General features: G+C 49.3%; 1 protein-coding gene across 5 annotated transcripts in view; it reads left to right on the top strand.

Annotated features, from left to right (window-relative positions):
- CBFA2T2 (CBFA2/RUNX1 partner transcriptional co-repressor 2) overlaps window positions 1–25,872 on the top strand; it is a 62,737-nt gene that overhangs the window by 16,942 nt on the left and 19,923 nt on the right. The window contains exon 1 of one of the 5 annotated variants that reach the window (XM_071446635.1): window positions 5,768–6,149. The exons of the other annotated variants lie outside the window; for them this stretch is intronic. The gene's annotated coding sequence lies outside the window, so the exon portion shown is untranslated. Of the gene's footprint in view, window positions 1–5,767; window positions 6,150–25,872 lie in introns of those variants that run through there. 5 annotated transcript variants of the gene reach the window in all.

Raw genomic sequence — 25,872 nt, 5'->3', positions numbered from 1 at the left:
ACCCCAAATTCTGCTGCTTTGTTAGGCTTTAACCTGTGCTTTCTTAATTGTAAATGGTCTTCCACATCTGCTGGTGAGAGCACTGGGAGCCTGGAGTAGGGTGCCTGATCCAGGACAGGGCTCTCAAAGCCATCACCTCACGTGAAAAAGGGAGGATTTTGGCTTTCAAAGCTTATCTGCACCCAAAACAGGTGCTAAAGAGGATGGTCTTGCAAGAACTGGGGCAAAACTGTCAGATGTAGACAGGAAATTGGGTTTTCTAAAGTAGGGGAGAGGTGGCTGAGAGCTGCAGCAGAGCTGCATCCACACAGCCTCCAGTGCCAGGAAAGCTCCTGGTCTGGGTGTTGGGCAACTAAAGTTGAGAATCACTGAAATGACAATTGGAGGGGAGTGGATGTATGTATTTGAACAAATCTCTGTAATCAAATGGCACTGCTATTGATCTGGAAAATACTGTCAAGCTGCAGGGCTGTTGGACTAGAATTAATCCTCTGCAGGCTGGATTTTACTCTCTCTCCAAATAGGATTACTCATTTTTTCCATATTTCTGTGTTTGGTTTAAATACCCGTGACAGCTACAGAAGCTTGGATTTCTAATCAGAGCAAGGGTGTTAGATTTAGGAATTGGTTTGTTGTTTTAGAGGGGATATTTTTGCATAGGACATCAGTTCCTTCATGTTTTTTCTTTACTTATGTGGCCACAGGAATAAAGCATCATGTGCTTAGGTGATGTGTGTTCCCTCCCTTAATGGCTGGCCAGGAGTAGTTTCAGTAACTTCCTCAGATTGTGTTTAATTCCTTGTTGCATCTTTGCTCCCCCTGATTGTTTGGGGGATTTTTTTTTTTTTGGCAATGTCTGATTGTGGATGTTCTGGGTGTAAAGTTCTTCCAGCTCAGTTAAGGCCAACTTTTAATGTGGTTTTCCCCCTCTATGGGGAGGATTAAAATGGCACAAAAGCCAAACACTGCTCATGTTCACTCCTGAAGGAGGCAATGTGATTGGATTTGGATTTTGTTGAGGGCTGGAGCTCTTCTGCTCTGGGGAGAGGCTGGGAATGCTGGGGACGTCCAGCCTGGAGAAGAGAAAGTTCCAGGGAGACCTCAGAGCCCTTTCCAGTGCCTAACAGGGCTCCAAGAGAGCTGGAGAGGGACTGGAAGATCTGGGTGTGCCTTAGCAGGGTTAGATGGGATTTTAGGAGGGAATTGTTCCCTGTGAAGGTGAGCAGGCCCTGGCACAGGTGCCCAGAGCAGCTGTGGCTGCCCCTGGATCCCTGGCAGTGCCCCAGGCCTGGTTGGACATTGGGGCTTGGAGCAGCCTGGGACAGTGGGAGGTGTCCCTGGCAGGGCATGGAATGAGATGAGCTTTAAGATCCCTTCTAACCCAAACCTTTCTCCATGATTCTGTGACAAATTAAGCTTGTTAACATAATCTGCCACGTGCTAATTCAAATAATGGATGTATTGAAAAGAGGATGTTTGTTAAATGTGATAAATTTGGCAGGAATGGAGAGGTCTAAACTCTATTTTGGGGCTTGAGCTTGAACTCAAGTCACTGAGTGTCCCTTGCAACCCCACCAGCATTGCTTCAAAGAGAGCAGTCCCTTCTTGGCTCCACTGTCTTGTAAGGCATAAAGAAGGCAATAAAATGTTTGACTTTCCTGCCAGACCTGAGCCTGGAGGAGGAGGAGGATCCCAATTGGTTTCCATCAGATTCCAGTTAGCATGAATTTACAGTTCCTACTTAGCCTGATAAATGGCTTTGGCTGCCTTAGTGCATTTGGATTTATTTTTCTGTGCAATGGAAAGTGGTCAGCTTAAAAAGGCAAAGGCTTTCCAGGGTTGCCTTGAATTCAAGAGAAGCTTCTTTCTGAGGTAAGAACACAGCAGGCAAAAAATAAATCCAAGGCACATCATGAACTATCTGTGGAATAGCAGAGAATCAGAAGCAGTTTGGGTCTCTTGTGCTTGCTGTGGCAATGGGCTGTGATAGGCATAAAAATTCCACTGCAAACTGGAAAAATTCTTCAGATTTCCTTGCTTTCCTCAGAAACCACACTGAGCAGCAGGTATCAATAGCTCCCAGTGTTCAAACTTTGCTTGCATCGTTCTTTCCATGGAACATTCCCAGGAGAAGAAAGCAGAAGCAGATTAGCATGATGAGCTGGGGAAAGAAGTTCTCTCCATGCTGCCTGCACTTCTGCTTCCTTCCACTGTGCTGGTGATGTCTGGGCTGCAACATCTGCTTCAATGCATTTTTAGGAGCAGACAAGCCTCTTGGGAACAGTGAGAGGGGTCAGTAGATGGCATGTGGATGGACTCCCTGTCCCAGGTTGGATGGGGTTGGAGCAACCTGGGGCTGCCCCTGGATCCCTGGCAGTGTCCAAGGCCAGGCTGGACAGGGCTTGGAGCACCCTGGGATAGTGGAAGGTGCCCCTGCCCATGGCAGGGGGTGGGATGAGCTGTAAAGTCCCTTCCAACCCAAACCACTCTGGCATTTTGTGGTTCTATACTTCATGGACCTGCCTCTGAACTTAGGGATAGGTCATGGTTTGGGTGAGCTGAGCACTTGGATCATATGTAAGACATGATCCATGAGCCTTTCAAAGAAGGTTTGGCAATGACTTCCACTCAGGGCACCCTGCTGTCCGTAGTTTTTGTACCTGGAGAACCCAAAGGCACCCATCCATCTTTCTTACTCTAATGGTGAGCCATGACGTCTGCCTTATTCCCTAGCAAGAAGTGGGGATGTCTTCCCTGAGGATGGTGGGGTTTTAGGCACTGGGCTGTGGACATGGTGACAAAGAGTTATGTGCCTTTTGATAAAGGTTTATAAAGTCTTTGTAACTGTACTTAAAATACTTGCAGTGACCTGAGTTCTTGACGTTTCAAAGTGCTTTAGGTTGTAAAAACATTGAAGAGATTTATTTAGCCATGGTTGACAAAGGGTAGTTAGAACCCAGTTGTCACATTTGGGGACAGCTTTTGTTTGTGTGAAGTGTTACAAGCTGTTCAGGTCCTTAAACTGAAATATGGTTAAAAAAGCAGGCAAGGGAACACCTCATGCTGGTTACCTATTTCACATAAAGCTCCTTTATCCCACCCCCAGGATGTCCCTGTGCCTTCTGAGGGTGCTTCTCTTATGGCTTTGACCCAAAGACCTGACAGATCCCAGGTGGCATCTGGAGTTCACTGCCCGGTTCAGGCTGCTCTGGGGGTGGTGGGACAGGGCAGCACAGGGAGCAGCAGTGTCTGATGCTGGATTCTTAACTCTGGGAGCACAGGGCTGCATCCATCTGCCTGGGACCATCTCCACTGGGGACAGAGCTGCAACATGAGCTTGCTTCTTGGAAGACATCAGAGAATCCACATGAGAGCCACCGCTGTCGCCACGGCCTGGCTGGGGATGGCTCCTGTTGGGGACCTCACAGCGTGAGGTGCCAGGGAGCCAACCATCAGATGCAAGTCCATAGGAAAATAACTTTATTAGTTCTGGTGTTGGTGGAGCTGCTTGGGTTGTGCCTCCCTTCATTGTCTGTGTAATTTAGAGATGGTTTTTCCATCTCAGCTTATGAAATATTGAGAGCTTCGCTATTTTGCGCAACCTCCATCAGAAGTGTCAGAAGCCCCAGCGAGCTGAACTTTCTGAACCTGAATGATTTATTGATGTGTCTTGCCAGCAGCCCCTCCAGTGGGGACTGGGGTGCTGGGAGGCACTGTTGGATCTGCCTGTTCCCACCCTGTTTTGCTGCCTGAGCATCATCTCATGGGATGCTCCAGGTGTTTGTGTGCTGATACTTGAATGTGATTCACTTCTTTTCTCCTAACTGCAGCATGTGGAAACCTCACCTTTTGGGTGAGGTTTGGAGGAGGGAGAGCTGCTGTAAACCTGTGTCCCCTCTGCCTGCAGCCAGGCTGCTCTTCTCAGAGTGATGTGTTTGCCCAGCCAGGGAAGCAGCAGCTTCATGTGCTCTTACAACAGCCCAAAAATCTCCTGCCCAAATTGCCCCCCAATTATCACACACCATCCTCTGCAGCAGGAGATTGTGGCCCCTGTGTTCATGGACTCATGCCGTGCCTGCTTGCAGAATGCTTTTTAATGCTTCCTTTAAAGCACTTTTCTCCCTTTACAGCCTTTTCTCCCTCCCAAAGGGAAGCAGAGGTACCTTAAACTAATTAGGAATAAGCAGCAGAGAAGCCAGGGTGAAGGGTTAGGTGAGATGCCGGGGGGCAGTACCTCCAGAAGGTTTATGGGCACTGCAGTTAGCAGAAGCCTGCCAGAGCCATGGGAATTTCAGAAAAAGGAGCATTTTGCTGCCTGTGAACAAGTAACTATCCTGTCGTGCCTACACCAACTGTGGAGAATTTGGCATGTATGATTTTTGGACTTGTGAAAAAGCAGCATCCCCCAGCTTGAGCAGTGTCAGGCTCTTAGTTTGCTGGCTGGGGAAATATTGAGGTCCCTGGCTCTCTAAAAAAGTAGCTGGAGAGAGAGGTGTTGTTGACTGCAGAGATTTGGAAAGGATCAAGTCCTGAACCTGCTAAGCTGTAAGGACTGGAGCAGTGGATCCCTTCTGAGATGTTAAAATGTGCCTGTGCATGGTCTGCAGGCAAAAAGCAGGCATTGCTTCTTCTCCTGGGGTGTAAATTCTGCCTGTGCATGGTCTGCAGGCAAAAAGCAGGCATTGCTTCTCCTTGTAGGGTGTAAAATGTGCCTGTGCATGGTCTGCAGGCAAAATGCAAGCACTGCTGCTCCTCGTGGGGTGTAAACTGTGCCTGTGCATGGTCTGCAGGCAAAATGCAACCATTGCTTCTCCTCCTGGGGTGTAAACTGTGCCTGTGCATGGTCTGCAGGCAAAATGCAAGCACTGCTGCTCCTCGTGGGGTGTAAACTGTGCCTGTGCATGGTCTGCAGGCAAAATGCAAGCACTGCTGCTCCTCGTGGGGCAGTTTGAGGGGAGCTGGCAGTGGGCTGGTGTGGAGCAGGCTGGTTTGGGCACTCTGGAGGGGGGGTTGTCCCTGCTCGGGGCAGTCCCCGGCAGGCAGGGCCGTGGCCAGGAACGCTGTTGTGTAAATCCGTGTTTGCCCAGCGCCGGGCTGGCGGTGAATGGTGCGGGGCTGATGGGATTAGTCAGGGGCCTCCTGTTAATATCTGTTGTTGACGCCGCACCTCGGGGAGAGCCTGTCAGGATTACCAGGAGGTTTGTAGGTGGCACAGCAGCCACGGCTGTGCATTAATGGGAGGGGGGAAATGGTCAAATGTGGTCCTGCCCAGCGGGTTCCTGCTCCGGGCCTCCCTCAGTGCTCTGAGATCTCTGGTGGAGTTTACTCCCGGTATAAAACATTTCGGATTTACATTTTCCTTTAACACTTCCTCTTCGAGCCGGGTAGTATGTTACACATTTAATTGCTCTTCCTTTGAATTTTCCAGTCCGCGTTTGGTACCCTTGCAACATCAGTATCTTGTTATCTTGTTGTTGCTTCTAATTGCTACCACATGCCAGTTTTCCAGCGCCGCAAACTCCAGCCTTGCTGGGGACGGGGAGGGGGGAGTTTGCAGCCAAGATTTACGTGCATGGGGAAACCTTCGGAAAATTAACCAAGAGCTCATCCCGGTTTCCAAACGCGGGGCTGGGGCAGAGGCTGCCGTGAAAGGCGGCTCTGGGGAGGGGGGCGGCGAAGCTGCTTCTGCCTCGCAGTTCCTGCCGGCCATAAACAAATTCGGTGTATTTAACAAGTTAATGTCAGGCGGGCGGCGAGGCGCTGGTAGGTGTGTGCCTGGTGACATCAGCTGGCGAGCAGCCTGGCAGCAGCGCGGCGCAGGCAGGGAGCAGGCAGCGAGCCGAGGGTGTGTTGCCTCTAAGCTGGGTATTCTGGCAAGGTGGAGAGCTGGTCTGTTTGGCAGGACCTTCCCATCTGGGATCCATCTGTGTTTCCCTGGAATCGGACAGGCGGCTCCAGGCAGTGAGAAATCGCAGATGTGCGGGACCTGACACATGTCCAGCTAATGAAAGGAGAAGGCAGGCTGGGCTCCGGCTGCGCTCGAAGATCACGGGCGGAGGAGGAGGAGGAGGAAGAGCGCTTTTCTTTCTATTTGAAAGAAACGAGGTGTATTGCACAGCAGCTGGATTCTTGCAACCTCGCTGGCTAGGGTAAGCAAAGAACGGGATTATTTTGAAGCGGGGCGGCGGGGGATGCTCGGGGGCATGCTGAGCCCTGCGAGGTTTGGGGAGCGCCTTGGCTTGTGCAGGAGGGCTGGGGAGAGCTCCGAGCTCCGGCTCGGCACCAGGTACGGGCACAGGCGGGGAGCGGCGGCCGCAGCGCTCTGCCAGCCTTGCCTCGCTCCTCTGCAGTGCTGGGGAAAACTTCAATAGCCCAGCCGGCTGCATGCGAGGATTCTGCAGCTGAAAAAACACTAAACTCTCTCTGAGGAGAGCTGCGGTACAGCTCGTTCTGGGTTGCTATGGAATGGGTATTTTTTTTTTTTATTCCTTCCCCCCCCACCACCCCCTCCGTGAGCAGAGGGCTGGGATTTGGCGTTTTCTGGGGAAATGGCAATGCAGGAAGGGGTTTGTGTGTTTTAGCAGAACGTGGTTTTTTGCTGTGCCTGGGCTTACTCTGGTTTCTGCATGCCGGTATTGAAGCTGGGGGGGGGGGGGTGTAAACTGCAGAGGTGGATTTCTTCCATTGGCTCCCAAATTTCCTTAATTTCCCCCGTGTTTTCAGGGCTTCTCTGCATTGTGTCAGAGGCTGCTCCCTTTTTGTCTTTGCACTCTTTGAGCAGCAACTGATGCTCCCAGCATCTAAATCTCCCAGATCAATCTTGTGATACCAGAACACACCTCCCCTATATATTTTCACTGTCGGGCTGTAGACAGGCTGTATTTTCTCTTTTTCTTTTGTAATCCCTGGACCTTGCATATTTAGTTTAAACCTGCCCTTTTGCCCCCTCCCTGTGTTTTGGGAAGGTTCAGCAGTTGAAATTACTCCTCTGACCCTCTGGTGTAGCTTGTTGTAGAGATCCCTCTGTTGCATGTTTAAGCTGCTCCCCCAAATATGATCAGCTTTTTCTGCTCCCTACACCACTCAGCTCCTGTGCAACGATACTCAGTCCATTTTATGTGCTGGAGAAATCCTGCCCAGCCACAGGCAATGCACCAAAATCAGCACTCAAAGTTTGGGGAGCTGAAATGTGGCTGAGCATTGCTTGCTGTCAGGCTGGAAAAAGAGAGAGGAATATTTGCTGGGCTGCCTGCTTGGTGCAGGATGATTCTCTTTGGTGTTGCTTTGTCCAGGTTAGCTTTAAACATGCCAAATGATGGGGGTTCCTGAGGGAGAGCCTGGGTGGGCTCCCTGGCAGCTTGCTTGGGCTGCAGCTCTGTGCTTGGTCAGTTTGGCCGCTCCATGGGCCACCCTAAGGTTTTCCTTCTCTTGCAGCATGTAAGCATTTGGGTAGAGGCTTTAAAAAATACTATCTATTATAAATCTGCTTCTAGAGACACAATAAACACCTCCTGTGTGTCCCTGGAGAGGAGGCAGAAGGAGTGTGCGCGCTTCAATGTCTCAAAGTGCACCAGCACAAAGGAGTTTGAAACCCCAAAAACGTCCAGCAAAGCCATACAGGCTGTGATGATATCTAGGAGCAAAGAGCAGTGCTCCTCTGCTGCAGCTCTCCTGGAGACTTCCCGAGTTTGTGAAGGCAGTGCAGGGTGTTGGAGCAGCTGCTGCTGCGGTCTCCTTGCGGGCTGAGCCCTGATTAAGCAAACGGAAGTTCTGCCGGCATCAGGGCAGCACGATTTGCCCATTAAATAACTAATTTAGTAGAGTCTTGCTCAAGCCCTGCAGGAAACTTTCTTTTTTTCCTCTGGCTCCTTTATTTTTAAAAAGGATTTAGGGTGCCTGATGAGCCGAGTGCTTAGATGAGAGAGGTGGTTGTATTTTGGGGAAGAGGGTGGCTTGAAACTCTGTCACCAGACCTAATAATTTTATAGAAATAGTACAGGACATCCAAGTGAAGACACTTTTTCCCCCCTGCTATTGTCTGCTGGATGACATGATTTTCACTATTAATATGGAAAAGATGTTCTGTCTGATTTTTGGAACTACCTGGGCTTCATCTAAATGACTGTGTATCTTTCACAGCCAGGTAGCCCAGCCCATCCAGCAGTTAGAGAAACACACAAATAATGCAAAACTCAGAGACTCCAGTGTGGGAAACAAGGAAAAAAGAGTAAAGCAAAGGCAGTTTGAGCAAATACTGCCAACAGGAAAGTGCAGCTAAGCCAAGAGAAGGATTTGAAGGGTTTGAGGAAGGAGCAGAATTGCTAAAGGCAAGGAGAATAGATTGTTAATCTGAGAACTCTATTAGACAGGGAATGCCCCCAGGAAAAGAGCAGAAACTCCATTTAATAGTGAAAATGCCAAGCCAGGCTCTGCTCTGCCCAGGGACTGGAGCCACAGCCCCTGCTTACTTCCAAGATGCTGCTATTTTTGCAACTTGCATCTGCTGGTGTTGCAGAGGCTTGTTTAAACCTGCCAAAGCAAAGGGAGCTTGCTCACGTGAATCCTGGGTCAGGCTGTTGGGTTTGGGTTTTTTTTCTGATTTATTCTTCTCAGTCTTATAGGACCAGGGTCCCCAAGAGAGTGGGATTTCACTTAATGCTGCCTTTCCTGCCACATGGAGTGTGAGTCCCAAATGATTTTACTGCTGCTTTACAGAGCTTTGTCTTGCATCACCCACGGCGCAGTTTGGCTTGTAGAGGTTATCACTGGTTTGACAGGTTTGTGTGGTTTAACTGCAGGAGCTGAGTTTTCAAGTCAATCAGTCCTCCAGTCCCCAGATTGACCCATAAATGCAGTAACCACCAGCAGCATTTAGCAGGAGGCAGTGCTCTCCCACGGTTATGGGATGGGATAGGGGAGCCAGGTGGCCTCTTGTTTTTCCCAGATCTGATTTTTTAAGGTTTGGACAAAAAACAAGATTTGTTTGACGTGTATGTGTGATGTTTATAGTGTAGCTGGAGAGCTGAACACAGTCATTTGAGGACTTGGGCACATGCAGCAGATTTAAGTCAATGCTGGCTAGTTTTTAAATCTGAGCAGAAGATGGTCATAATCTGTTGCCTGTTGGGTTTTTTCCCATTATAAGAACTGGCTTATCCATACTTGTTCTGGGCTGGATTGTAAGCTTGCCTTTATCTAGTGACTATTTCCATATCTGATTGCTTGTTAGGAGCTAGGTATGAAATGTGTTTCGACAGACACTCCAGAGCAGTCCCCGGGGGCAGCGTCACTGCAGGTCTCTGGGAGTCTGTTCAACTTTTATTTTTATGATGGAGACTGCCTTAATTCATGCAGCGTTCAGAGAATGGCTGGAAAAACCTTTGTTTAGAGCAGGAGCAGCAGCCAGGAAGAAATGGTGAGCAGTGATCCCACAGTTAAAGTGCAGCACGGAGAGGCTTGGGTTCAGTTCCTGGGTCTGCAAGCAATTTTCTGAGGCAGGACCTTGACCTTAGCACGGCTTTGTGTGTCAGCAGCTTATGTCCAACAGGACAATAGCGATTTCAGAGGTTTCAAAGCATTTTAAAGTGTAACTATCATGCCTTTTATTGGGCTGGGCAGTGGCATTTTTATAAGCTAAGCTGAAGGTTTTAGAATAATGCGTATTGAATTTCCTCGGGCGCGCTGCCGGCCGCGGGATTCCCATCTCTGCTGCCTGCAGGATTCCCATCTCTGCTGCTGCAGCACCACTTGGGCTATTGAAGGGGGACACTCACAGGTGGCCAGAAGAACCATTTAGAAGAGCCAACACTTGCAGATCTTCAAAGCCAAGAGTCAGTTTTCCTTCCTCTCCTCGTCTGTAGCAGCGGGATGCCGCAACCTGCCGGCGGGATGCTGTGCAACCATCCCTTTCACCAAAAAAAAAAAAACAAAAAACCAACCAACCAAACCCTGGAAAGCCCCAAAAGTGTGGCTAACGGATGTGGAGGGAGGATGAGGAGGGCTGCAGCTCGGACCTGTTGCAGGGGGAGGGCATTGTGTGAACAGATGTGCCGGGCGCTGCCACTCCGTGCGCTGCCCGCAGCGCCAGGTGCAGCCATTGTTCCGCTGCTCCCCATTCAGCCGCTCCGCGCCCGCTCCCGCATTGTTCCTCCAGGAAATTAGCATTAAAAACCCATCCCAAACCCCCACGTCCCTCAACTGCAGGTGACTGTTATTGGCCCCAGCTGCCACCCTTGTGCTTGATTACTTCCATATGGGGCTGTGGCAAGATGTAGGATCCACTTATTGATTTTTTTTTAATATTTTTCCTCTTTTTTTTTTTTTATTCCCAGCCTTTCCCCCCCCCCCCGCCCCACACAGACCCTTCAGCTTCAACAAAACCCTGAAATCTATTAAGCCCCCCAATAGGCTCCAGTTGCTGTTACAACTGGGATGAACATTTTACAAGCAAAGCTAATTACACCCTCTCTGCTTTCTTCCTTTCTTCAGCCCCCACCCCATAAATGTAAAATAACCAGAGGGCAATTGGTAGTAAATTAAATCTTTGCAGTGTCCTGAGAGGAGGTTTCCTTGCTAGCAGGAAGAAGTCTGCTGGGCTTTAGATGTTTTGTTATCTGGGTTTGGGCTTGTTTTTTGGCTTTTTTTTTTTAACTAGAAAATGGGGAACTCTGGCATACTGCTGTGACACACCTATTAAAGGGACACACAGATCCCAGCCTGGGTCTGCATAGGAAAGGAAAACACAATTTAACAAGTGGGATGTTAATTTGTGAGTGTAGTCAGCTGTTGAGAGGAGCCAAGGAGAAACTCCATGCCAACTGAGGTTACAAATTTCTAGGAGCAATGTGATTTTCTCCTGGTACCATTTATCTACAGGGCAGCAGGTTCCATAAAAGTCCAAACCTCCTAAAATATCCCCTGGGGTAGTGCTGGCATGGAGCATCCTGGGTTTTCCTCAAGACAAGATGGGCTGCAGTTGGTAAGAGGAGGAGGGAGGGAGCATCCCTTGCTGCCCTACCTGGGAAATGCCCCTGCTTTTCAAAGGCATGGTGGGAGCACAGGTGGGTCACATCCTGTGACGTGCCATCAGCCCACACAGCCCTGACCCATTTGTGCCAGGCAGGAGAAAAGGAGGGTGGCAGCTCATGCCTGTGCTGGAAGCATCAGGCAGAGCTTGCCTCTGTGCCCCTCCTGGAGGCACCAGGCAGAGCTTCCCTCTGTGCCCACCCTGGAGGCATCAGGCAGAGCTTCCCTCTGTGCCCATCCTGGAGGCATCAGGCAGAGCTTCCCTCTGTGCCTGTGCTGGGGCCATCAGGCAGAGCTTCCCTCTGTGCCCATCCTGGAAGCATCAGGCAGAGCTTCCCTCTGTGCCCATCCTGGAGGCACCAGGCAGAGCTTCCCTCTGTGCCCATCCTGGAGGCACCAGGCAGAGCTTCCCTCTGTGCCCATCCTGGAGGCACCAGGCAGAGCTTCCCTCTGTGCCCATCCATGCTGGAGGCACCAGGCAGAGCTTCCCTCTGTGCCCATCCTGGAGGCACCAGACAGAGCTTCCCTCTGTGCCTGTGCTGGAGGCACCAGACAGAGCTTCCCTGTGTGCCCATCCTGGAGGCACCAGGCAGAGCTTCCCTCTGTGCCCATCCTGGAGGCACCAGGCAGAGCTTCCCTGTGTGCCCCTCCTGGAAGCATCAGGCAGAGCTTCCCTCTGTGCCCATCCATGCTGGAGGCACCAGGCAGAGCTTCCCTCTGTGCCTGTGCTGGAGGCACCAGGCAGAGCTTCCCTCTGTGCCCATCCATGCTGGAGGCATCAGGCAGAGCTTCCCTCTGTGCCCATCCTGGAGGCACCAGGCAGAGCTTCCCTCTGTGCCCATCCATGCTGGAGGCATCAGGCAGAGCTTCCCTCTGTGCCCCTGCCCGAGCAGCCTGGATGCCAAAGCCCTGACCCAGGCCTGAGGTAGGTTGGTGGCACCTCTCTGGAGAAGTGTTGGGTTTCCCTCACCCAGCTGGGGCCCCCAGGGCTGTGCTGGTGGGGTTTGTGCTGGAGGCTCTTGCCAGAGCAGCTCCTGAGGGGATGGATGGTGGTCCTTGGAGCACCATGGAGATGTTCCTGCTGCTGCCTGGGCCTCAGGGGCTGCTGAAGGTGACACCTACAGGAGCCTTGTCAGCCTCAGCTCTTCCAGCTTGGGAGGCCATTCCTCAGGGAATCATCACCTTTTGTGGCTTTGCATCCTTGCTGGTGCCCCAGCAGCCACTTCCATGGGGTCTCTCTTGTTCCTGCTGGTGATGCACTGAGCAGTTTGTGCAGAGAGCTGGCAGTGGTGCTGCAGTGTCCCATGGTGGTACACATGCAGGAAAGCAAACCCCTAACTGGAAATGATCCTAGGAATGCCCTCTCTGCTCACAGAGACATGGAATATATATCCATAATGGAGAATGACATTTTATTCAGCACTGCACTGAGAGCTTGCTCAGATACAAAAGTCTTTAGGGACAGTTGGAGCTTGGTTGGTTGATCTCAAGATTACAGATGCAAACTTACTTATGGATGGGGAGTGGACTTGGCCTGGGGCTTTGTGTCTCACCATTGGTGTTCCACCATTTGCCAGGCTGACCTTCAGCACGAGCTGCATCCTGTCTTTGACAGGTGGGACCCGCCAATGTAGATTGTGAGGATTTAAAATAAAAATTCTGCTTGCTATCTGAGAATATTGTTCAGCTGAAGTACTTGCTTTATTCACTGTACTTCCCTCCTTCCTGATCCAGCCCTCTCCTGGCTTGGCTGCCTGGCAGTGACCACCCAGATCTTCCTGGGAGGCATCTGTGCAGGTGCAGTGGTGGGAAAGGTGGTGGACTTCCAAAAAAATTCCAACTTTTTAGGGGGATGTGTGCAGCCTGGGGGAGCACCAGGCCTTACACCAGGTACAGCAGGTCAGAATGTGGATGAAGGAGGCAAGGCAACCTCATGGAATATCTCGAGTGATTTTCCTCAGACTTGTTTTAAACCCTTCAAAGTCAAATCTCAAACTTAGGGGGTTTCTTCTCCCTAATTAAATTAACAGGCCATATGGTGTTTACTGTGAGTGCCTGCAATATGGAAGGAGCTACCTCCTGGATCACTTTCTTTTTTCAAAAGCTGCTGCTTTACCTGATGTCACTGTTCTGAAATGTTCTTTTCAGCAGAGGGCATGAGGGGTTATTTCTGCCACCTCAGTGCTCTTGGTGTCACCTTCTGATCCCAGGGTTGAGCTGTACCATAACTTGTTTCTGCAGCTTTCTTTGGTTTTTCTTGGCTTTTGTCAGGCCATTTTGCTGCTTAGTGGGGACTGTGTATAAGTCAGGGGTTTTTTCATGCTTTTTCACATGCAGGTGATGATTCTTGTTCTTGGAGCTGAGGAGAATAGAAAACAGCTCAGGGTGGGTTTTTTGAGGGGTGCTGCTGTTTTCTATTAACAACTGCTACAGTTTTTTTTCATTGAAGGTAACATGACTATCTCAGGAATATGTCAAACTGCAAGTTTTGTAGAGTTTTGTTCTTTATTAATGGGTTAGTTTTAAAGAACTTAGTTTGCATGTGCTGCTTTTATCTTTGCATGAGATGTGGAGGAGGAAGTGAAGACCTTGAGGAAGAAAAATCACTGGGTTTTTATAAGATCCTTGCAGTTAGCTGAAGAGGAAATAGGGTAAGAATCTCTAAACTTGTAGGAGAAGTCAAGGAATGGAAAGTTTCAGATTTTGCTGTCTGTTTTGAGCTGCCCTCACCCATTTAGTAGAGTTTTTTTGTAATCATCACTTGTGTTTGAGTGCACTTGCTGTGAGCTCACCCTGCCTCTCTCCAGTGGTGTAATTTAACCTTTCTCTGCAATTTTTAACTTCTTGGTGCCTCTTTTCCATGGGAGCTGGGTGACCCTTCATCTCCAGCCAGTCTCAGCTTGTTGTGGGGTGTCTGAGCTCCCAGGAACAGATCCATTTGTGGCCACTGAAAACACCCTGCCACATTAGCATATTCCTGCAACGTATGCTCCAAGGGTGTTTCTTTGCAGAGAAGCCTATCTAAAGATAGCATCGTGAAGTTCTGTGTTGTCAACCAGGGACACTTGATCTAAAAAACAACATTTGATACACAGACAAGGTTTGCAAGTGCCATCTGGATTCTGGGAGATGAGCTAGGTTGTCTCTGTTTTGCATACACTCACCAGGAAAAAAAAAACAAGCATGTGCAGGCGGATGAATTCTTCAGAATCACCTGAGCAGAACTGTTTAGTCCACATGGGTGTCCTCAGTGACATGGGACACCTGTGTAATGCCATACCACTGGCTATCATGTCCCTCTGGACCTTCTTAGGGTGCTGGAAATAATTCTGTACTTCAGTGATATGTTATTGAAACCCAGGTGGGATCAATTGAAATTCTCACACCAGCAGTATTTTAATCTCCTTTCCAGCATACTGCAAGGCAGAACCTGCAAATGATGCATTTCCCTGCAGAAACGGGCATCTTTTTAGGGAGATAGGGATGCAGGGAACACAGATGTCTTTGTCTGCCTCCAGTTCTGCCTGGTGAAGAGGCTGTCCTCAAACCCATGCCAGCACTGAGAGAAACCTGAACACCATGAAAACCTAAAGTAGCCCTAGAGGGATGGACAGCAAACTCCTTGTCCACATCTTCCCAGGGATATGTAGCTTATAGAATGTATCTTCCTTCAGGGCCTATTTCTTGACTTTCTAGTTATCCTCTCATATGCAAATCTAATTTGCCTAATGGGCTGGTGAGTGTAATTGAAAGGCAGCCTGCACTTACACGATAGTGAAAAGTCTCACCTGTGCCCAGGCACAGATGGGGCTCTGCCTCACTGCTGCATCATTAGAGGAAATTTATAGGCACGGTGTCACAGGCTTTGCTGTGACCAGGGAAGGAAAATGGCAGTTTAGAACAAACTTGGAGGTTTGCTGCGTCGTTCTGTGCCCTGGTCTCACAATTTTGAGCTTTTTGGGTTTTTGTCTTTCCCCTGTGCTCCAGTTGGTGGGGAGCAGGTTAATGCAGATTACTGGTAACTATCTGAGGACAACCCTAAGAATGATGAATTAGAAAGTCTTGTCTGTGCTGTGTTGCTGTGTGATGGGTTGAAAGTGAGTGCAGCAGCAGCTGAGCCAGCCTTCCCTCTCCAGTCCCTGTGCATCACTGAATCTCCAGAGGTTATCCATGGAAATTCTCCACCTCTGCTGCTCATGAGAGGGAGGGGAAGGAGGCACACAGAAACAGTCACTGCTGTGCTTCCTGAGCAGACCAAGAAGTTGTGGGTCCCCCATCCCTGGCAGTGTCCATGTTCCAGTTGGACAGGGCTTGGAGTGACCTGGTCTGGTGGAAGGTGTTCAGGGGTTTGGAACAGAGTGATCTTCAAGGTCCCTTCCAACCCAAACCATTCCATGATTCTAAACACTGAACTTTGATGGTTCTCCTGTCCATCCTCACCTCTCTGTGCCTGGACTCTGCAGGGGATGCTGCCTCTTGGGGCTCCAGGTGTGTACAGACCCCTCTACACCATCAGGGCCCCACACCCCTCCAAACACACCCTGAGTGTGTTCCTCCTGTGCTTCCAGCTCTGGGGAATGGTGGAAATTTCCCACAGGCTGGTCAGGCTTGGGGCACAGAGGAGAAGCCATTTGTGTAGTGGTGTGAGGAGTGTTTTTAAGAGGCAGAATTGTCATCTTGGCAGGGCTCCTGTGTGTGCCACTGATGGCAGGGACTATTGGCTGGGCAGCACTGAATGCACTTAGCGCCCAAGTGAATGAAGTGAGCTCTCCACAGAGCCAGGGAGCTGGGGACTCATTAGTGAGGCTTGGCTACCTCAGCAATAGCAGCAGGGCACTCAGAGGGGTGTTGGTGTGGGCAGCAGTGCCAGGGCTGCTGGCAGAGCCAGCCTGGCTGTGGGGCAAGGGACACTCCTGCTCGGGGTCATCCCAGAGCACGTGGCACAGGGTTGTGTCCAGACAGTTCTGGAACACCTCCAGTGAGGGAGATATTTGCCCTCCCTGAGCATTCCCACACAGTAAAGAAGTTCTCATGCTCAGGTGTGACTTCCTGGGCATCGTTTCCTGCCCATTCCTCTTGTCCCCACAGAGCAGAGTCTGTCCCTGCTGTGACCCTTCCCTGCAGACACTCACTGACAGAGGGATGGAGTCCCCTCTGGCACTTGGAAATAGTGAGGGTGGAAGAGATTTCTCAAACCTTTCCCAAGTTCCTCCTTGATTTCTTGGACAACTTCCCCACTTTTGGACAAAGCCTGGTGGAGCTTTAGCCCTGGGCTGGCTGGCAGTGATGAGCTCCTGCTCTTCAGCCTCCATCTGGAGAAGGGAGACTCTGTGTTAGAGTCTGCTTTATATTTGGAAATGCTATGACTTCAGACACCCAAGGGGGATGTTTTTCTGTATCCTTCCTTGATTGCTTCATTTTGGGTTTGTGGTAGAACTTGGTTAGTGGTTTGTTTTGCACTGCATTTGGTTTCTGTTTTGTTTTTTGCTGAAATGACCATTGTTTTCATCTAAACTGGCCCATCTGACTATGAGTTTCTGGACTGCTTCCTTCTCCAGATGGTCAGGATTTGTACCTGGTCTGTGCTTAACAAACAGGTTTGTTGTTAGTTTGGGGTTTTTTTTCCTAGTTTATAATAAGCTTTTGTAATAGCTTGGGTGTCCTTGGTATTATTTGTGCCTCTCTGCGGTCACGTTGGTTGTTATGGATTAAATGTGGTTTTCTGCCTTGAGATCTCACTTCTTTCAGAAGTGCCCTTGTTTGTTTTTTGTTTTTTTTTTAATTGCTGTTATTTACAGTTATTGGTAGTGGTGCTTGAGCTGCTAGCACTGCTGCTTTGTGTCTGCCTGGTATGCAGAAACTTTTTTATCCCAGATTGTGCTTTACTCATTTGGAGTACTCTCTACTCACTGGATACCCCTGCTCTTAAACCCCAGAGCTGCTGCTCCTGTTCTCCTTAGCCCAGATCTCTGTGCTCAGTGATATTCATGATGCTCTAAGAAATCCAGATTTGCTCAGTACTGGTTGTTTTCTGAGGTCAGTGCTGGTTTTAAGGTTCATTTATAGTGTTGGGCACCAAACCATCAAGCAGCAGCATTTGGAAGATGGAGGACAGCAAGAGGGATGTCTTCTTAAATGGTTTTAAAGCTTGACTTTAAACTCCTCCTGTATGTCTTTAGTAATCAGGTTTAAAGCTCCCAAATCTTCAGTCACTGGGTGATTTTAAGGTGGGTTTGATTTCATCCTTTTATTTTGAAAGATGTAATGATTTTTCAGGCTGTTCCCTTTTTTCCTTGTGTTGCTTGAACTTCCAAGGTGCTCCAGGCTGGCTCTGCCCTGCTGTGCAGATCCTGGGGTGTGTCAGTGTGGGATGGGGACCTGTCCAAGTCATGGACAGTGCCTGTGTTTGTTGTACCCAGCGAGGCAGGAGCACTGTGGATCTCAGGGATCCTGGGGGAAGGACATGATGGCACAGACAAGGCTGTCCCTCCTGAAGGAGCTGCTGTGGCTGAGGGATTTCTGGGTTCTCTGATGACAAAAAACTGGAGTAAACCTTGCTGCCCTCATAACAATCTGTGGGAGCTTTTGTACAGACCATGCACATCTCTGTAGGAACTTGTCCTGTGTGTGGCCAAACTTATTCCCAGCAGCTAACTGGGAGCAGAGGTACAGAGGTAGGCAGGATCTGAAGTGCCAGGAGCTGTGGGATTGGGATCTGAGCTCACCTGGCACTGTGATAAGGGGTATCACATCGTCCCTCAGCTGCTTGGGGTTAAAACTGCACCAGGCAGTGCAGTGGCCTCTGCTCAATGGGATGCTTTTCTCAGAGGAAACTCCCAAAATTATTATCCTTGGAGAGGCAGGGATCCTGCACTGTGGTGGGGAGCCTTCAGCAAAGGGGCTCACTGTGCTGACCCAGAAACAGCATCCTTCTCAGCACCTCCTCAGTTTCTCATGGCTAGAACATGTCCTCCTTTTACACAACTTTTCCTACTGGAACTGAGAGCTGGGACATAAAACACCAGGCAGTGAAAAAGGAGGCTCACCCACCTTTTGGGTGGGTGACCATCACTTTTGGGATGAGCCAGGCTCACAGTGCAGAAGCTGCAGGATTCCCTTGGGAAGGGGTTGTCCTGGGGAAGCCATGGGAATGCCAGACCTGCAGTGCTGCCCTGGGTTTCCTGGAGCAGTGAGCAGGGAGCAGGGCAGTGCTGCAGAGTGGCAGCTGTGGCCTCACTGCACTGGTGGCCAGCAGCTCCTGCTGGGCTCTGCTCTGTGCTCATTGCCCTCTCCTCAGCTCTTCTGGTAAAGCTGTGCAGTGAGGAGGCTCAGGGTCCTAATGGAGCTTGTGGGGTGGTGGTGGGATGAATTTGTGCCTTAAATCTCTTATGATGGATTTTTCAACCACAAACACTGCTCGGCCACCTCTAATTGCAGCATCTGTGTGAGAGGTGCAGGAGAAGCTGCAGAGCAGCCAGAACCCCCTGGGAATGCTCCCCTGGGAGGAGAGAACCCTGTAACCCTCCCTGAGGCTCCTCCAGAGCTGCTCCTGGGAAGCCCAGCAAGGGCTGCAGTGGTGGTGGCCCCGTGCTGGCTCCTCCTTGGGGAGCTGTGGGTTCCCTGTGAGTTCCCTGGGTCACTCCTCAGAGCCTGCTCCAGCAGCTCTGCTTTTCCCAAGCCTGTTTAAATCAGTGGATGCATTCCCATTGACTGTTTGGAGCTGCAGAGAGCCCCTTGGAGCTAATTAGTAATTAGAGGATGCCAATTAACCACGGTTCCCCAGGCTCTGCTGCTTTGCTGGTACTGCTGGGTTGGAGAAGGAGGGAACAAAATGGAGCCCAGTGTGAATGTGTTTCATCTGGAGAGCAGGAGAAGGGTGGAGCTGCTTGTTAAATGGCCAGCAGTCCAAGTTTTAAAAGGATTTATGAGGGCTAGATAAAATCATGTCCTAAAGGCTGTCTCGAAGCCTCTGTTAAGGTGGAAAATGTTTTCTAAACTTAGAGCTTGTTTCACTGTGTTTTCCCTCTTTTGGACCTCCCAGAATTTTACAGGTACAAAAGTTCCAGCTTTATTTACTCCATGGTGTTTAGCCTAGGCAGAATGAAAAACAGATTTGCACTCTCAAAATTACAGTGCTCAGTTGTTCTTGTGTATAACCTGTGGATTATGGGCCTGCCCACCTTTGGAAATGTGGTCCCTAAACTGTGGCAGAATTTAAGGAATGCTTCTAAGGGAAATGGGTTTTTACTGCCATTGCCAGGGGAGACTTGGTCATTCAACCATGAGTTTCCCACTTGTTGGATCACTGCTTACTCTCTGGTGTAAACTTGGTGTTCACTGGACCCCAGAGGGGTGAATCCAGGACCTTGATGCTCTGGGCAGGGAGCAATTTCAAACCTTTTAGGAGTGTAACCCCTTAAAGCCAACTCTAAAATGAATTTTTCTATCTAAAAATAGCTGAGATGGTAAAAGTGCTGCTTTTATTTTATTTTTTTAATACAAACGTAATTAACTCAACTCTTACTTTCACTCTACACAGCATTTACAACAAGCAAAACCCAAACTCTCTTTTGCCCTGACATCTCACTTCCCCACGTGTAGAAGCACCGCAGAATAATCATGAAATACAAACACCCAATCTTTGCTAGCAGGCTGCTGCTCCAAGCCTTTCTCCATGGTATCCCCTCCTGTACGTGTTGTGTCTGGGCTCCACCAGCCTCAGGAGCCGTAAATCTTCCTGGTGTTTTCTTCCCTGAGGCAAATGAGACACAGATGTTCCCATCTGGAAACTTTGCTCCCGCCACCGTTGTTCTGCTCAGAGTCAGAGGCTTTGGAGAGCAGTGCAGCAAGCTGAGACTTTGAAGATGTCATTTTTTGCCATGATTGTGATAATTGCCCGTTTGATATCTGTAACTGCTTTCATTTTTCATTCCCAGTGCTTTAGCCCAAGGAGTAGATAGTGCGGAGGAGGAAATATTGCTTAATATTGTTATGGGAGTGGGTGATTTAAAAAAAAAAAAAAAATAGTCTTGATTCTGTGATGTTAAATGGAACAAGGAATTAATGAAAAATTACCAAAATACTTAGCAGTATCTAAGCAAATGAATTAGTGAGGAATTCTGGCTTTGCTGAACGAGTGCCCTGTCCCAGGTTATAGCCCAGCCAAAGGGATGGTTTGGGGAGGCTGCATCACTCCCTTCAATCCCCAAAGTGCTTCCTATCCAAAAACTGCAATGCAGGCCTTGGTTTCCAGGAATGTTTTCTCCTGGGCTATATTCCAGGAGTGTATGCCTCCCTCTGGGATGGCTGTCTCTGATGAGAGCAGAGCAATCAGCTGGTGAGGATGAGGAGGGTTCCATGACCCAGGGCAGCTCGGGCTCCCTGGCAGAGCTCACAGCATCCCTTTGAGACAGTGATGAGCAAAAGCTGCTGCCAGGGACATCAAGGGATGGACTTGGGTCCCCAGAATTTACTGGTAGGGATGCTGGTGGTGTGGGAAGGGAATGGCTGTGGTTACAGCAGCCACAGCTCCTGGGTGGAAATGGCTGTCAGGGTAAATATTCCCTGCCTCCTTCATGGAAGGAGAGCAGGAGAGTGGGGATTACCACAACAGGGTGGTTTGTGTTCTTCTAGAAGCAAGATGAGTTTGGGGGCTTGATGTACAACAGCTGTGGGGTGTGTTGGATGTGATAGTTTGTGGGGTGAATCCCACATGCAGGGCTGGTCCTGGCCGGAGTCTGTGGCCCCAGAGGAAGGCTCTGGAGGCAGGAGTGCCCTGCAGGCAGGTTTGTGCTGCTGGGTCTGCCATGGCCGTGGCACAGGCAGAGCTGGAGCTGCCGCCGCCTTGTCTGCCTGGGAGCTGCCCCAACTCCAACCTGTGCTACTGCTGAGTTCCTAGAGCCAGGCACATTAATAGGATTTTATAAAAATCACTGAAGGGCAAGACGGATAAAGATCTGCAGTCTGCCTTCAGGAATAAATTATTAATCTTATTTCCCTTATTAACTGCTTTCTGGACTGCTTGTGAACGATAACATACTTTGCTCTTTCAAGTTCTTCTATCTGAGTTTCACATTGAATTGAGATTTAAAGTGAAACAGCTGTGTGTGGGAGAGGACTAGATGGCAATGGAGATACACGCGTTTATTTTTGATTTATAAAATGCCTCTCCCAGGCTCAGCAGCTCCCTCCTGTGTGATGCAAGGCTCTCCTGAGAGGTGCCTAGCCCTCTCCACTCCCACAGCATCTTACAGCTCAGGAGCTGGGATGTGCCATAAACCCGAGCTAAATGGGGTAAAAATAGGCTGATCACATGGAATGGGGGAAATATCTGTACAGGGACCTGAGTTACCCACTGCCACTGGTGCTGTAGTAGCATCTTGGCCAACTGCGTGGCATGGAGGGAGGAGGGTGGTCAGGGACCTCCTGTGACCAGCCCTTGCTGGTGACCTGGTTATGCCACACACTCGTGTCCCCCAGTGCTGGTTGTAAATCACCTTTTGTTGACTCAAGCAAAGAAAGACCTCTAGAAACCACCCCACAAGCAAATAAATGTCAATATTTGTAGAGAGAAGTCATCCTGACTACAGACCTCCCAGTGGCTCACTCTCCTCCAAATTGGGACAGACCCAACCATCCTTTTTTTTCTGAAAGCTGCTGTGTTGGCTGCCTTGTTCCTGATGCTTATCTTCCCTCTCCATCGCTTTTTGATGCAGCAATGCTGCAAAAAGATAAAATATTACTTCTCCCTTGACGATGTGATTGGAGTTTGAGCTTGGGGGAAGCTGTCTGGAAGCAGGTGAGGGAGGGAATTGTGGTGGAGAAGCAGTAAATGGCATCTTCTGGAAGCCTGAGTAACGATGCTCTTGCTTTGCATGTAGATCACCTCTCATCTGCATGCCTTGGAGAGCTGCAAAGGTGCTCTACAGATGGCTTAGAGCCATCAAGGGGAGGGAAAGGCAACCTTGGAGCGGAGGAAAGATGTTAATAAAATTTAAATGTAATTCTTCCCATTTCTCAGTTCCTAAATGTGAAAAATATTAGCTTGGTGGAGACTGAAAACAGATGGTGAGCAGTTGGAGCAGATAAGCATGTTATTCAAAATAAACATTCGCCAAAGCTGGGGAGGTGGCGAACCATATTTCATTTCACCCTATTTACATTATCAGGTCAGGTTACACTGATGCTGCCTCTCGTCTGCATTCAGATGATCAACAGGGACCCTGTGACGAGCCAACTGCAGCACATCCTCCTCACTGGGGATGTCAGGGCTGGCCTGGGGCACTCCCTGGCCTGCCCTCCAGCATGAGACATGGAGCTGCTTGCAGAGTTAGAGAATAGTTTGGGTCAGAGGGGGCTGTTAAAGGTCTGTCCCTCCTTCTTTTCCCTCTCTCCAGTGGCCTCTCTATCCATTTAGCCAAGTTTGGCATTGCTCTATCTAAATCCATATAAACAGTGGGGGAAGAAGTTCCCAGGAAGGGTCCATTTTGCTGACTTGTAGGTGGGCTATAATTAATTCATGCCAAGTGCTCACCTGAGGTGGCAGAGCCAGAGGAAAGAGAGGTGTGGCAGATCTCCCTTGCTTTGAGGGATGTTTTGGGAAGGGCTGGATCACCTTTGGGGTGTCTGGTTGTTCACTGGCTCTGGAATAAGCTCAGACCTGGCTCGTGGGTGACCAAAGAATTTCTCCTGCTGGACCTGACCTTGGCTGTTGTTACTGGGACAGTTCTCCAGTCCCTTGCTCTCAAGAGGCAGGGATGAATTTGGGGCTTTTAACTTTTTGGGGTGAGGAGAGGCCTTTTAGGTTATGAATATGTTCTGCCTGATCCAGATGAAAGTTGAAAACATCTGCTTTGATTAAACTACTTCTTTCTGTCTGAAACCATGTCATGCTTTCCCTCCTGAGACTGAACCACTGGGCAAACCCTTGTACACAGCCTTTTACTCAAAAGCCACCTTTGTTAATTTACAGGTTTGCAATATAACCACTTAGTGGTAAAAATTTTGTTGACAAGATCTGATTTTGAGCCTGTTCTGTGTCCTGCAAGCTGCCAAAGAGAAAAGCAAACTCTTACCTGGGCATAGCTGCTGGTGGTGCAGGGCTGCCTCATGTTTAATGTAGTTTTCTCTTATTTCTTCCAAGATATTTCACTGTTTGACTTCTACAGAAAGCTGGAGAGCTCGAGTCTGGCACATGGGTTGGTGAGACACAGTTCTGACTCTTTGCAGCTTATTTACAAATGACAGCTCCAAAATCACTCCACAGTTCATCCTTCCTGCTTAACTCTCGTGCCATGGAACCAAGGGGAATCCTAGCTGTGCATCAGGAATGTGCTCTCAGGGAGGTGACTGGATTAAAGTGTGCCCATGCAGACACTGCAGTGTAAATTCATATGAAGCATCCCCATTTTCTGCTCTGTGGCAGTGGCTCTTCCTCTCTTCCTCTCTTCCTCTCTTCCTCTCTTCCTCTCTTCCTCTCTTCCTCTCTTCCTCTCTTCCTCTCCTCCTCTCCTCCTCTCCTCCTCTCCTCCTCTCCTCCTCTCCTCCTCTCCTCCTCTCCTCCTCTCCTCCTCTCCTCCTCTCCTCCTCTCCTCCTCTCCTCCTCTCCTCCTCTCCTCCTCTCTTCCTCTCTTCCTCTCTTCCTCTCTTCCTCTCTTCCCTTGGTCTCAGCAAATCCATGGCTCTGCCAGGGCATCTAGATCAAGGCTTTGTCTTGAGCAGAGTGGAGCACCTCCTGGTACTGCCTTGAATTATATTTTGAGTTTTGGGAAGAGGATGAGGAGGAGACTATTTGTGTTTGTCTGCCTCACTGTCACTCTTCTCCAGTTCCCAATCTTGCTTTTTTGGGGAAGGTAACATCCAGTTCTCCTCATGCACTGTTTTACTTCTTTTTCATCACTTAGTTTATTCTCTAATTGCCAGAGGAATTTAGGATTAATTTAAATTCCAGTGTAGTTGAGATACTCCCTAACTTGTTGCTGTTTTTTTTTTCTTCTGCCTTTTCCCTTTTCTCAAGCCCACAGGCATGAAGAGATTAATAAAGCAGTTTCTTTATACAGTTTATAGTGCCAGTAAATGCTGAGGTTACCTGTCACAGCAACACTCTTTGTACTGAACACCATAGGTGGAGGAGGACTTCTTTAAAGAAAATAAATAGGATGAGATCTGTCTGGAGCTGGTGTTGAAACTGCCCCTCTGAAATGTGCTGGGAGAGCTGGGAATGCAGGAGTGGGACCTCTCTGAGCGTCACTTGAGACCCCAGATTTTTTCTTGGCCTCTCGTCCCATTGTCTCACTTAGCTCTTTCTCCTCTCCAGAAAGAAAAATCATCAGCTGCACTTAATCCTGACATATGTTCCTTTTTAATTTGTTACGCCAGGATGGCGACTGGAGCGGCGAAGGAAATCTGGTGCACACGGACAGCCTGAGCAGAGGCAGATGAACCCAGGGCCTTGCAGCTTCTCAGGGAGGGAGGGAGGGAGGGCTCCAGGTGTACTCACAGCCCTGGGGCTTTCTGGGCTCTTGCACACCTGGGCTCCTTAAATGGGCCACAGGAATATCTAGGGCAGGAGCACAGGCTGCTCTGTGCTGCAGCTGCCCATCCCAGCTGGGAGCTGCAGAATCCATGCTGCAAACCCTCCACTGATGGGGAGATGGAATTCCTGCATGGAGCCAGGACTAAAGCAGCACCTCATTGGGTTTATTTTCTCTGAGTCCTCCTCCCATGGGGAATTCCAGTGTGTCTGAGGCTGGGAAGGCAGCTCTCCCACCCAGTGTCCACATCACTGCTGCCTCTGTCCCTGGTCACCTTGGGCAGGTCCTGGTGCAGAGCTGAGCACGTGGCACTGCAAACTTTGGGCATTTGGCAGCTTGACAAACAAAGTGTTGTGCCATAAATATGTCTGGCCTGCTCCTGCAGGCACTGCTTGAGAAGGAACAACAGCATTTGTGTTTCTGATCCAGGTAAGGTTTGGAAGGAGTTTTTGAAGGAGAGCAGTGCAGTGTTTCCAGTTGGGGCAGGTGTCTTGCTCTGGTGCTCAGAGCATTCAGGCATTGACAACAATTATTCTTGTTAGAGTATCATCCAAAGTCTGTGATGACATTTGACTCTTTAGGTGAGTGACACAGCTGAGGGACTTGCACACATTTTGAGGAGCATCTCTGCATCCTCCCTGTGCAAATGGAGGCAGCACTGAAAAGCTGCTCTTGGTAAATATTTCTGAGTGGTGGAAGTGAAAGAATGAGTCCAGGAAGGCAGCCTTTCTCCAGGGAGCTGCTCACTGGCTCAGTTTTAGCCCCAGGTCAGCTCAAGGCTGACTCATGCCCTTGGTCACAGCCTGGTTTGCTCAGATGATTCTCATTAAATGGACATGTTTAGGCTAAAAAAGGAGAGCTTCAGAAAGATGGTTTTTATCTGCATTTATAGATGCCCCAGGTCATTAGCAGGAAGCTTTTAAATTTAACAATCCTGTTTGCTTCTTGTCTGTTGGAGTGGGCTTGGAAGGGAAGGTGTTGGCTTCTTGTGGGCTTCAGTTTTGGTGTCTGACACAGTAGCTGGTTTTATTTTGGGGTTATAAATTCCATGCAAAATTTATCTCCCTCTCTGTAAATTAACCAAATTAGTTATGCTTTCTTAATGTGCCCTAGGAACATTTTAGGAAGGAATAGGAGAAGAGTTAAGGATTTCATGCTCTCCAGAGTATGGCAATATCAGATTGGCCATGTGCACCTGGAAAAGGGGGTTTCATGGGAAGGGGGAGAAGAGGAAGAGGCAGGTGGGTGACAGTGGGACCCTGGATGGTCATTGGGCAGCTGAAACCGAGTGCTGGGGAGGCACAATTAGTGCTGC

The sequence above is a fragment of the Agelaius tricolor genome, unplaced genomic scaffold, assembly GCF_023055355.1.
Source record: "Agelaius tricolor isolate 1412-34295 unplaced genomic scaffold, bAgeTri1.0.p SCAF_23, whole genome shotgun sequence".
Classification (NCBI taxonomy): domain Eukaryota; kingdom Metazoa; phylum Chordata; class Aves; order Passeriformes; family Icteridae; genus Agelaius; species Agelaius tricolor.
The sequence above is the reverse complement of the archived record's forward strand: the minus strand, read 5'-3'. Positions and strand labels throughout refer to the sequence as shown.